Source organism: Danio rerio, chromosome 6 (genome assembly GCF_049306965.1).
Source record: "Danio rerio strain Tuebingen ecotype United States chromosome 6, GRCz12tu, whole genome shotgun sequence".
NCBI lineage: Eukaryota > Metazoa > Chordata > Actinopteri > Cypriniformes > Danionidae > Danio > Danio rerio.
In genome coordinates, this window is record NC_133181.1 from 48,033,127 (window position 1) to 48,047,174 (window position 14,048).

At 35.6% G+C, this 14,048-nt stretch overlaps 1 protein-coding gene across 8 annotated transcripts in view; it reads left to right on the top strand.

Moving 5' to 3' along the window:
- Positions 1–14,048, top strand: part of cntn4 (contactin 4) — a 445,220-nt gene that overhangs the window by 110,235 nt on the left and 320,937 nt on the right. Inside the window, exon 1 of one of the 8 annotated variants that reach the window (XM_073953302.1) lies at positions 2,200–3,323. The gene's annotated coding sequence lies outside the window, so the exon portion shown is untranslated. 8 annotated transcript variants of the gene reach the window in all.

A 14,048-nucleotide genomic window follows, 5' to 3' on the forward strand; every position in this document is an offset into this window, starting at 1 on the left:
GGTGACTGTAATAAGTGAAATACGGTGACATTAATTGTGACTCTTTTGCATAAAAATGTATGCAGGGATTGTGATCACTTAATAAACTTCTTTTTTTAATAAATACAATAATTAAAAAAACACGAACATTGCAACATATGCAGGATATATGCAGATCTGAGGCAAAAGTGGTTATTTTAAATAAAAAGCTTGCTCCTTAGTTAAAGCAAATCTCAAGAAAAAATGATTTAGTCCCACTTATGTCTTAAGAAACCTGAATTATTATTAATTAATTAAATGGAAAAAAAAGGTTTAGAAAATTGATAATAGCAAGTAATTGTTATTAAGTTTTGTCTTTAAAGGCACCTTTTTTACCTTTTTTACAAGATGTAAGATAAGTCTTTGGTGTCTCTAGATTGTGTCGGTAAAGTTTCAGCTCAAATACCCATCAGATTATTTATTATAGCCTCACAAATGTGTCCATTTAGGTGTCTTGAGTATACTATAGCTGTTTTTGTAGCCTGTAAATTTAAACCCAAATGAGCTGTTTCTCCACACCCACCATTCCCACATGCTTGTCTGCTTTTTATCATGCGTTATGTTAGATACACAGCACAGTGACAGAGAGACAAAAAATAGTTTTTTTTTTTTGTTTTTCTTTCCTTTGTCGCAATTTAGGAACACAGAAGGTAAAAGGGCAATAACAACATTATATTGACATCAAAATAGACTCTAAGAAATGCTGGGTTATTTAAACCTTGTGTACTGTGCAAATTGACTTCCCTTTCGTTATGTTCGTTGCTGTTTTTTTTCCCGTTGACGTCCATTAAAATGGCATTTTTTAATTGCAAACCCATGACACCAAATAATTATGCATTCTTGATTGTTTGTTTGTTTTTTTCTGTTGGTTAGAGGCAAAACTTTCTTTTTTTTACTGTTGATCATCAGTTGGCTGCATTAACCTTTTAGATAAAAAAAAAAAAAAGTTTCTGACTTTCATATGGAGTTCTATTGAGTAAAATGGCAAATTATATTTTACATGTATAAATAAACTTACTATGTTTACTATGTTCTGAGAGCTGAGCTATTAATTTATTTAATTTCTCAAGCATGTCAAGGTACAGTAAGTGCGCAAATGTCTCTCTCACACACGCACACACAATACTCTATATAACCATATATTTTTTTATTTAGAAAGTAAACTTTTTTGCACTTCAACTACTGATCAACAGTACAAACAGTAAATTTTCCTCTTTCCAACAAGGAAAACAAGTATTAATCAAGATTGCATGATTATATGCTGTCATTGCTTATCGATCAAACATGCCATTGTAATGGAAGTCAATGGGGCAAAAATGGCCACCAGCATAATGAAAGTGGCAGTCAATTTGCTCAGAGTGTATTGTTGAACTTTTCAAAGCATTTTCCCAAAATATGTGTCAAAATAAGAGTTGTCACCAAAAAAAAAAACATTCCATTTGCTGAAACACAGTGAAATTTGTGATCAAATTAAGGCCTAAAATCAGAAGAAAACATCCCGAACAGCATATAAATTTGGGAAAATATGGACTAACACAAATAGAATAACCCAAGTCTTTTTAATTAAATAAATAATAATAATAAAAAAATTATAATAGCCTGGCACTTTGTTTAGTCAATAATACACCTAGAATTAGATTAAAATAACCCAGCATTTTGAGTGTACAAAGGTGATTAAATGACACACTTTTCACTTTTGTCTGACCTGTCCCTTTAAATACACTATGTTTTGCTTCATCTACTATTTTGAACATCCGCCGTCTTTGCTAGGAGATTTACCCCATGTTGTTTTCTTCAGGGAAATGCAGATCCCCTCGGGAACCCCCTGTTGTTATCGTACCCTCCTAAGCGAGACCAACTTTCACGTTTACACAGAGCGAATGCTGTGGGCGGCCCAAAACAAAGCCATCATTGGGAATTCAACCCCATTTACATGTGGCCAGACACAGCTTGGCCACTCTCCTGCCAGAAAATAGCATTTTGGACAGTGTCCCGAGAAGTCCGTTAGCGTCTAATCTGGGGTCTCTCATCTCCCAGGGGACCACGCGCTAAACCAGGGTGAAGCCCGGAAAATAAAGACAAATGCTCTGTGTCACCCGCCTTGCGCCTCCAGTAAGAGACTCTCCTTTCGGCGCTGCACTCTGTAGGTTTTTAAAAGCAAACAGCGGCGTGCGATTTTTCAAAACATTATTATGCACAGAGAGGCTGTGTGCCCATGATACTTCTTTCGCCCGTGTGCATGCTGAGACTTGTAAGCCTCTTGTGTCATATTAAGATGAATTTTTTTCCCCTCCCTATTCAGCCGTTGTGAAATCTCAAAGTCTGTTTCTTTTTTTTTTCCCCCGATTCGCTCTCTCTTCCACCCCCTTCTTTCTTTTTATCGAGAGACAGCCAGTGTCTTAGCGCAAACATATGCTGAGTGCTTTTGACACATCTCTGCTATGGAATTATTTGCATATTTGCCAAGCACTGAAATTGATCCAGCTGACATCACAGATCAAAGCGGTGTATACTGACAGGAGTGTACTAATGGATCTGAGATGGCTGTCAATTAGGAAAAACAATCCCTCTGGTGCTGGAAATTATTATATTTCAGATACCTCTCAAGAGTGTGTGAAAAGGGGAGGTTGAATGCACTCGTGTACACTACACATAAAGCACTGCGTTTGATGCTTTATTAAAGGGTTAGTTCACCCTTTTTTAGTTCACAAATGAAAATGCTGTCATAATTTGTTCACCCTCATGTTGTTTCTAATCTGTGAAACTTTTGTTCTGTTTCGGAGCACACATAGTTAGTCTATTCACCCAAAACCTAAAAGAACTATTCATGTTATTCAAGTCTTCTGAAGAGGCGTGCTCACTTTATATTAGGTATTTGGCAGTTCATTGGCTTGAAATCGTAGGGGAACCAATATACATTAAGTGCTAAATAGAACCTGATAGAACATGAAATAATAGAACATGATTCTCCAGCGGTTCTTTGGAGTGGTTAAGGTGCTATATAGCAGTGGTCCTCAACCACTGGGCCAATCAATTGGTACCAGGATGGCACAAGAAATCATTAATTATTTCTCTTTTATTTTATTAAGTCTGACTGATCTTTTATTTTAAAAAGTCTTTTATTTTGAAAAATGACCGTATTCTCTTGCTTACATCTCAGTCACTTGAGTGCTCAAATTTAACCCACAAGCAGCAAAATAAGTGAGAAACAGACATCTTTGGAAAGTTTCTTTGCGAAGAGGAAAATGCCTAGGACCAGCAAACTGCCAAGGAATAGATCCGCAACACATTTGTCAACAAATCAGGTAAATCCACCATGGCTGTGCAAGAAGATCAACTGCTGGAGATCACAAATGAAGGCAGCCGCTATTTACAGTTTAGGGCTGTTTGCATAGAGTTTCTATAGTTCGGACTAGTTTGTTATTTCCAATGGAGGTGCGCAGCATGATGGAATATTTGTAAAATAGTATATACTATTGTTTATTGTGTACAATATTAATTAACTATATATATATATGTATATATATATATATATATATATATATATATATATATATATATATATATATATATATATATATATATATATAGTTGAAGTCAGAATTATTACCCCCCTTTTGATTTTATTTCTTTTTTATATATATATATATATTTCCCAGACAATTTTTAATAGAGCAAGGTAATTTTCACAGTATGTCTGATAATGTTTTTTTTATTATTATTTTTTTTTTATTTGTTTTATTTTGGCTAGAATAAAAGCAGTTTTTAATTAAAAAAAAAAAAAAAACGTTTTTGGGACAAAATTATTAGCCCCTTTAGGCTATTTTTTTTTTTTTTCTTGATAATCTACATAACAAACCATCGTTATACAATAACTTGCCTAATTACCCTAACCTGCCTAGTTAACCTAATTAACCTGGTTAAGCCTTTAAATGTCACTTTAAGCTGTATAGAAGTGTCTTGAAAAATATCAAGTAAAATATTATTTACTCTTATCATGTCAAAGATAAAATAAATCAGAGTATCAGAGTGTATCAGAGTGACAGCAGTTTTGTCAGTTGTTGATGGTCGCCTTGCAAAGACCTGCCCAAAGACCTGCAAAGGGTTGTGATTATTCTCCTAATGAGTTATGGGTGTGTTCTGAGCATAACGTGCATTAAACCAACCAGAGACTCATCTCCCATTCCCTTTAGGAGTCAGTTGCATTGCGTCATAGCGCATTTGCTATTTACATGATGGACTTTGTTATAGTGGAAACGCTTCACTAGCGAGAAAACAGTTATGCAGCGCAAGGATAAAGAATAAGCCTCCTCTATTCAACTTCTTTACTTTCTCTTTACGTTACTTTTAATCTTTACTTTACTCCTTTACTTTCATGGATGAGGAAAGGGTGTCATACGCACTCAACTGGAGACATCCATTAGTCTACGTATTTAATTGTGCTTGTCATTCATTCATTTTCTTGTTGGCTTAGTCCCTTTATTAATCCAGGGTCGCCACAGCAGAATGAACCGCCAACTTATCCAGCAAGTTTTTACGCAGCGGATGCCCTTCCAGCCGCAACCCATCTCTGGGAAACATCCACACACACATTCACACACACACTGCGAACAATTTAGCCTACCTAATTCACCTGTACCACGTCTTTGGACTGTGCGGGGAAACCCGATCACCCAGAGGAAACCCACGTGAAGGCAGGGAGAACATGCAAACTCCACACAGAAACGCCAACTGAGCCGAGGTTCGAACCAGCGACCTTCTTGCTGTGAGACAACAGCACTACCTACTGCGCCACTGCCTCGCCCTAATTGTGCTTGTTAGTCAAAGTTTTGTTTCAAAACTAATTTTAAATTCAGTTATAATTTCCAGAAAATAAATAAATTAAAAATTATAACAAAAGTTAAGAGTTAAAAGTTATATAAGATATATAAGAGTTATATCCAAACACACAACCTATTCTTATGCACCATGTGGTGATGCAAAACCAGACAGGTAGATAAATCTGAACTTGTTTTTGTTAAGACAAATATAAATATGCAAATAATAATAATAATAATACTGCTAATAATAATAACATTGTACAAGTTCAAATTGTCTTGAATAAACTGAAAAAATGTCTGAAAATAGCAACATATCATGCCATACACGTCTGGCACCTTGTTCCGCCAGGTGTGTGACAGAGCCCAAAGAGTTGTTGTTGTTTTTTTTTTGGTACATGCACAAATTTCCATATCAATGGATTAGTTTAAATTACATTTGGGTTGGATATTGCATTAGGACGATGAGTAAATGATAATAGAATTTTCCCTAAACCTTTAATGGTGTTGCAGTGTTAGGTATTGTTGGCTCAAAGGCTAAACTAAAGACATCAACCCTACTGGGAAAGGAAGTCTGGCTTTTGTTTTAGCGGATCATGTTTTATTCCATACTGACTTGAAGTTCAGCCAAGCTGACAGCTGCGTATAATAGTGTAAAGGTTGTTTTCACACAATTGCACTTTTTTTGGAAACACTGTTTAATGGTTCAGGGTCATAACTGAGCAAGGAAAACCTGTATTGTTAGTAGGATCAGATGGAGCTACAGAATCTCTCAAAAAGGGTTTTGTACAACATAGTTTTGAAAAAACTGAGTGATTTTTGAAGGCAGATGGAAAGTGTAAGGTTAAAAATAGTGGAAGGGCATCAGTTTTCTTTTTGTCCCAATTTTAAGCTTCCTTTCTTAAATAATCCTTGTACAATCAAATGCTTACTGCCAGTTTAGTACACTCAAACTTAAGCTTGTGTTTTAGCAAATATGCAAAATGTCGAGTGAGGGTACATTCAGTATTCAGCATGTTTTAAAAAGTTCCCATTAAAGCAGTTTCTTTTATTCTGCTGTTATCACTGGCACTTAATGTCTCCGAGCTGTATTTTTAAGCTCCTTGGCTTTGCGTAATGATCCTCATACATGATTGCAAGTAGACCGGCCACAAACAGCTCTATCATTCATTTTAATAACACCGCCATTGTGCCTTTTTTATTATGCCTTAATGTCCAGTTATGTGAATGAACTGCTTTTTAGATTTCAGTTTTACAGACACATTAAAATTAGTTTTCTTCTTCTTCTTTTTGGATTTACAGCCTCAAGAAAATAAAGACTAAATTCATCCCCTTTGTGTTTATTTATTTTTTTTTTTTTAATTTTTGATTGAAGACTTTTTTTTCCCTCCTACACATTCATATAGTTGGCATTATGGGAAAGCAATGGTAATATTGTAGTACTTTTGATATGATACTAAATAGCATTTAGAGGATAAATACACCACACTATTAATAATAAAAAAAGCAACGTCATATTACTTTGATTTAGTGTTCTATTATTTGGCACATGAATAGGAAGTGAAATTTGTTTTGAAGATGGTTTAATAACCAACACATCGGATTTGAATTAGTTCAGATTCACTGAACTGTATCCCGTTCCCTTGTCTGCCTTTTCTTAATGTGTTACAGACCTATTGTCTGTTGTTTCTTATGCAATCATGGTGCAATAAATTCCTTTGGGAATATGGGTAATTGTGGGTTTCATTAGCGGAGCATAACATGATACGGCAGTCATGGAACAATTGGCATTGTGATTGTGGTTTTATTATTTACTTTCAGTGCAAATCCAGGTATTCATTTGCCACTAGTGAACTTAAGATGTCAGATGGAGATGTTATATATACTCAAAAAAAAAAAAATAAATAAATAAACAATGTTTGCTGTTAGTTTAAACTACTTATTAAATATGAGCTGAAACAACACATTTTTTTCAGGTTTTTTGGGGGATAACTGAATTGTTTATGTTTAATCAACTTGAATTTGTTAAAACCAAAAACTTTCCCAGAGATGGGTTGCAACAGAAAGGGCATCCGCTGCATTAAACATATGCTGGATAAGTTGGCAGTTCATTCCGCTGTGGTGACCTCAGATTATTAAAGGGACTAAGCCGAAAAGAAAATGAATGAATGAATGAATGAATGAATATGTTAACTTAATTTCTTCATGCTGCCCTAACACAAATCGAATGTGTGGAACCCAGCATTTCTTACAGTGCATGACGTGCAGTGGCGTAGCTAATGGGCACGCAGGGCACACAGTGCAGTGCGACCCCGGTTCAGGGTGATTGTTATTTTCTGTAATTTACATGAAGGAAAACTGGTGTCAACCGATCATTAACAGAATTTATAGATTGTTCAGTTTGATTTGATGATCAATAAAAAATACCAACAATCCATTACATCCATACACAAAACATGTTTCACTTTAATAATCCATACATTAAAAATATACTCAAGATATCATTTTACTAGTAATTTAATAACTGTTAAAATAAAACCCACATATCTATACCCAAAATGTCCTAAATGTTTATACAGGGTGGGCCATTTAAATGGATACACCTTAATAAACGTATTGGGAATTTCACAAGAACAAACAATGGTGTGCTTAGTTTTAATCTAACTTTATTCTTTCATGATTCATTTACAAGCCCCCTCACATATACTAATGTGCCACAAACAGGACATTAATGTCACCAACCGTTCCCATTTTATTAAGGTGTATTCATATAAATGGCCCACCCTCTATATTCAACATTTTTATTTTATTAAAATTACAAAACACAAAAAAAATCTGATTATTTGAACAATGTGGCCAGAATTAACATGTACATTTTAGTGTCTTAGACTATACTTTCCATGTGCTTTTGAATAAATTCCTGCTTATAAACCTAACTTTATAATAGAAAAAATATTTAGATTTTTTTTCTTTTTTAAATGTTTTCCAAATGATGTTTAACAAAGCAAGGAAATGTTCACAGTATGTTTGTCTGAAAACATTTTTTTTCTTCGTGAGAAAGTCTTATTTGTTTTATTTTGGCTAGAATAAAATCAATTTTAATTAAAAAAAACACTTTAAAGTCAAAACTATTAGCCCCTTAAGCTATTTTTTTCAATAGTCTACTGAACAAACCATCGTTAAACAATAATTACCCTAACCTGCCTAGTTAACCTGATTTACCTAAGCCTTTAAATGTCACTTTAAGCTGTGTAGAAGTGTCTTGAAAAATAGCTAGTCAAATTTTATTTATTGTCGTTGTGGCAAAGATAAAATAAATCAGTTATTAGAAATGAGTTATTAAAACTATTATGTTTAGAAATGTGTTGAATAAATCTTCTCTCCGTTAAAGAGAAATTGGGGAGAAAAATATACAGGAGGGTAATAATTCAGGGGTTAATAATTCTGACTTTGACTGAATGTCTTTCAAAACAACATATTAACCTTCACAAAAAAAAAAAAAAAAAAAAAAAAACGCGCTCTCCCTATTGTGAAGTGAAAGTAAGGTGTGCTTGTGGTCAAGTAACTCATGCACATTTACAAGCTTTATTGTCAAAAAGATCACACTTTCAGGGTAATGCCTTCATTAAATATGATGACATACATTTACTGCTTAATTCTAATATCTCAATAGAAGCTTTGAATATAAATATGTTGTGTCTGACGTCTTATATGAGAACGGTGAGAATTAGTTTCAATGAGGTTAAAATTCTGGTAGTTCCAGTGGCTCAGTCGGCGTTTCTGTGGTAATTTTAACAATCTGTGTCTTATTTTTTTTCGTTCAGTTATCGTAAAAATAAACAAGAACAAAGAATGAATATTTTAGGTGAAATAAATTGAGTTTGAAGCTGCTTCTGTTTAGTGGCCAAAACAACTGGGCAAAACACAAACTGTTAGCCTAAATAACAGTAAAATATTCATGAGTAATGTATTATTTTTTACTGTATAACCAAAAATAAAACAGTAACTTAGGCTATTTTAAAATATTTCTGCTGTCAAAGAAAAAATCATCCATCATGCCAGTGCAGTTTCACTTTGACTCATTTAATCAACTCGTTTTACCACAATGAGCCAGGCAGGCTTTCCAAACATAATTGTTTCAGCTCTGAAATGGCATGTCAGATTGGCATTTTACTTTGTAAAATTTGTAGAAAAGGCATGCTATGGACATTTTTAAAGTTAAAATTCTTATTGGATTTTGTATATATACTGTATGCAGTGAGGGGCTCCGCCTTCACTCTTGTGGGTGTGCTCACGCAGTCTGTGCTACGCCACTGGCTTTAATGATGGTCATCCTGGGCAAATTGTTTAATCAGCAAAGAGCAGCAAAAACCGATGGGTGTGTTTTGTGCTTATGAGAAATCCAAGACAATCTTCTGTTGAGTTCAGAGTTCAGACGGTGCTAAAAACACACTACTTTATGCACTGGAAAACAAGCAAGAGCTTTCTATCTGTAAGGGATACAACCTAGCGAGTGTGATTAAAGTTTGGCTGTGATTTGATAAATTGGTGAACTCATCACAGTATTTGTGCCTCTATTCTGTCTTTAAAAGTTAGAAAACTGACCGTAAAATGGCTATGGTTGAGCTAGGGCATGCTTTTTACATTAGAGAGGTCATAATACAGATTTTCATAATATTCAAGCAGCCATATTGGGTATTTTGATTATGCAGTTTCCTCCCTGAGGCGCTCTTATATCTTAGCAAAACACTATAATTGTCCTATAATTTTATTTTCCGTTATAATCTTCCACCCACTCTCTGACCATTACACTGTATCTTAACCAGACACAGTGTAATATTTGTGTAAATGCTGAAAGAGAAACCGCTGCATGATTCAGCACATTCAAAGCCAGTCAGAAGTTGTTGGAGGTGATACTCTTATCGTCTCAGTTTAAAGTGCAAAAACGGTTGTTTTGTGAAAACAGTATTATCATGCATTTGCAAATTATGTTTGTTGTTAGTTTCTTTACAAAGTGTCCTGCAACTTTGGAACTGTCATGAATAGTACAATAGTTGGCGGTTCATTCCGCCTTGGTGAGCTCTGATAAATCACAGACTAGGCTTAAGGAAAATTAATCAATGAGTTGTTAAATGTAACTTTAAAGGCACAGCAGCAAAAATAATTAGAAAATTGATCCTTGCTTGTCAAATTGTAAAATGCGTGCAGATTTTTTTGGTTGTCTACATCTAAATTAAGTTCGCTTTAAAAATCCTTTAACGCATGGCAAACCGTTGATTATTTCTTACAAGTACAATATGTTGTTAAAAGTACTGAAAATGTTAATAAAACTGATATTGGGTAGGGGGGGGGGGGTGGGGGGTGGGGGGTTGAAGATTCAAAATTCTTTTGAATTTTCAAATTCAAAAGAATTTGAAGAAAACAACATTAAAGTAAGTACATGCCTAAAAATATTAAACTTTTAAAGCTGTGAGTTGAAATACACAACAAACTGGTGTTCATTCTGATTTGTTGTCAATGTTGTATATCTAATATAGTCTATGTATGTAGTCCATATGTACAGTGCATGTTTAGATTGTGAGCATTTCCGATGTATATTTCAGATTTTCACCTTGAAGAAGGCAGAAATGTGCCTATCAGAGGCTATAGTACTACTATAAATTACACAGAACTTGCTGTCTTCTTTGGTTATACGATCCCCGTGCCATTGTGTGTCCTCACACAACTCCTCAGGTATGAGAGATTACTCCAATTTTCTGAGCGCTTCTGACAAATTGAAGCAAAATCCAGGCCCTTACGTCTTACCAGTGATAGAAACGTGGAGGCTTTTACTCCAAATACATAATTTTTAGCTCTCAAAAATATGTCCTGATGGCCTGAGGCAATTCACAATATAATCATCTCCCAGTGGCTCAGGTTTGGGAAGCAGCAAAGCGATTCTCGCCCAATAAAAAAAAAAAAAAAATGCTTTGAATTATATTACCATGTTGGATTGACTGTCATCTCATCTTATCTGGTCAGATAAGTCGCCTTGATGTGAATTATGGTTGGACCGTGATAATGAATCAGCGGTTGATCTTGATTTGACAGGCTGAAGGAAGGCTTGTGAGCGAATCTGGGAGCCAGAGCTCGAGTTTTCTAAAACCCACAATTTAGGCAAGCTGTGCAAAAGAAAAAATGACATTTAAAAATGCATTGTCTCTGAAGGAGGGAAGGGAAATGATGGAGTGATACTTGCAGGATGTAGGCCAGGATCCTGCAGAAAAGCAAGTGTGCATATCAAGTCCATGTAGCCTTTATATAACAAGTGCCCTTTTCAAAATGAGCACAAATATGAGCACTTCCTGTCTAAATGTTACAGTAGCTGAAGCTTGTTTTGCAGCAAATGTGCCAGGTTCAGATGCTATGTTCCTTACATCTACTATATATATGCAATGGATCGCATATGTTGTGTGTACACATTTTAACAAAATGTTACTAATTATTATACATATATGGTATCCTGATCTTTTGTTACAAATTCTAAACCATTCAATCCGTCTTAATTACCATCAGTTGTGTGTATAAGTATTAATAAGTATTGTAATAAGGGTTTGTATTGACTTATATTCACTGTTAATGGATGTTTAGATGTGCTTAGTCAGGTTAATAACAGGAATTGTGCTTGGAGAAAAAAAACAAAAAAAAAAACTGATCAGAATATTGGCTTTGGGGCGACATGGTGGCTTAGTGGTTATCACTGTCACCTCACAGCAAGAAGGTCGCTGGTTCGAGTCTGTCTGGGTCAGTTGGTGTTAGGGCTGGGCGGTATGTCGAGTTCTGGGGTTATACGATATGATTCCCCAATGAGATGCAGTATAATACAATATCTTTCATACCAATATGGTTTGGCCACACGTGCGCATTCTGCGTGAAATAGACCACTCCAAGGTAGCACGTGAGCTCCACTTGCACAAATGAGTGCATACGCAAATGAATGATTCACTCCCCGAGTCATTTAAAAGATTTGTTAAAAATGAACAAATCATTAAAAAATGACCCTTCACTACAAGCACCATAGAGGAACATGCAATGCTGGTCCCCGGACAAATTTGACTCCCCCTTGAGTGCGCGCGCGTCACACAGTGCCTGTAGCTGTCACAGCGGTTTATCAAAAACCTTTTATCGATCATTTCTTCCGCAATTGGCAGCAAGATTGAACATAGAAGCCTTGTGAAATTGACAAGCAGCACCTGAATGTGTTCAAAAGAATAAAAAACACCGAAATGAGACAAATTTATACCGCATTTTGAAAGTAAAACCACTTCAAATACACTGATTTTAAGTTCAGTATGTATTACACGATGGTCTCTTCTTTACATTTGCGCTATAACACATTTAGCTCTTTGTTCTGGTCTGTTATTGCATATTGACTTCAATTCCGATTATATTCTAATCATTGTATTTATTTATTTTTTCTGTTTAATTGATTTATTTATTTTAGACCTAACTGAAAGATGTGATTTGATTTGGGTGTGTGCCTATAGTGTACAAACGGCTGGTGGTTTAAACGATTATTAAAACTTTAAAAAAGTAAAGTAAAAAAAACGTGCATTTGTCTACCAAACATTTCTTTTTCTATTTTAATAACTCACTGTTAGCTACTCCTTCAACAATATAACAATTATAATTATAATGAAGATGATAACAAAGGGGGAGGCAGTGGCACAGTAGGTAGTGCTGTCGCCTCCCATCAAGAAGGTCGCTGGGTCGCTGGTTCGAACTTCGGCTCAGTTGGCGTTTCTGTGTGGAGTTTGCATTTTCTCCTTGCCTTCGTGTGGGTTTCCTTCCGGGTGATCGGGTTTCCCCCCACAGTCCAAAGACGTGGTACAGGTGAATTAGGTTGGCTAAATTGTCCGTAGTGTGTGTCTGAATGTGTGTGTGGATGTTTCCCAGAGATGGGTTGCGGCTGGAAGGGCATCCGCTGCGTAAAAACTTGCTGGATAAGTTGGTGGTTCATTCCGCTGTGGTGACCCCGGAATAATGAAGGGACTAAGCCGACAAGAAAATGAATGAATGAAAGATAATAACAGGGAGGGAAACCCCTGTGTTGTTTTTATGAATTATATTTAGCTCAAAAACTTTAATAAATTTATAATAAAGGCTTTGACTCTCAAGTGACCATTAATACCAGATATATGTTGTATACCGTCATTCCACCTAAAAATACAAAGGTTTGATTTTTTTGCCTATATCGCCCAGCCCTAGTTGGTGCTTTTGTGTAAGTTTGCATGTTCTCCCTGTGTTCACGTGGGTTTCCTCCGGGTACTCCGGTTTCCCCCACAGTCCAAAAACATGCGCTATAGGTGAATTGAGTAAACTAGATTAGCCGTAAACTGACTACAGTACCACTATGCTAAAAACTCTTTCAGGTGGGGTGCTATAGTGTCTTGGATGCACAAGAAAAGAAACCTAAAAGCCACTCTGGCGGCATTATTACTGAAATGTGTATATTGCAAAAAAAGTGTGAAGCAGATTGGTTAGTTCTACTTGCATCAATCATGGTGAGCATGCAGCATTCTGAAATGTTTTCAACTAAATCGCATTGTTGTAGATTACATGTAAATCTGCCCTAAACACATAAACCGTTGTCCAGTTTTATTTGGAAACAGCACATGTTTTGCATTGGACGTTTTAAACTGCTCACAATATGTTTTCATAGTGCAAAGGAAAATTTGATTCCTCATCAAAGAAACTCTTTGAAAGTGACATGTTTTATGGGGCTCTAAGGGTTTACACAGACTGTCTGGCAAACATCACCCAAAAACAAGGGTGGCTCTGTCGAATCATTGGCTAATCCAGCTCATCACTGGCACCGTGTTAAATAGTTGGAGAGGCACAAGAATTTGTATTGTTCCTACAATAATGGTGATGTAATGGTGGTGGTGTTATGTTGTTGATGCCATTATTGTTCAAGGCTCAGGCTGTAATTTGGCTTAGACTGTAATACAGGACCATAGCAAAAGCCTTTATGGGGCAGTGAGCTGCAATTTGAGCAGAATCAGTAAGGCACTGGTGCAGAGCTGGGAATGTGACATAGAAATATTAATCGTTACAGCTAGGGCTGCACAATATTGGAAAATATATATTTTATTTTTCTGCAAATTACAGGTAATTATAATTATTCAGCAAATTAGATATCACAACCATAGATAAATACAATAGAGCAAAGTT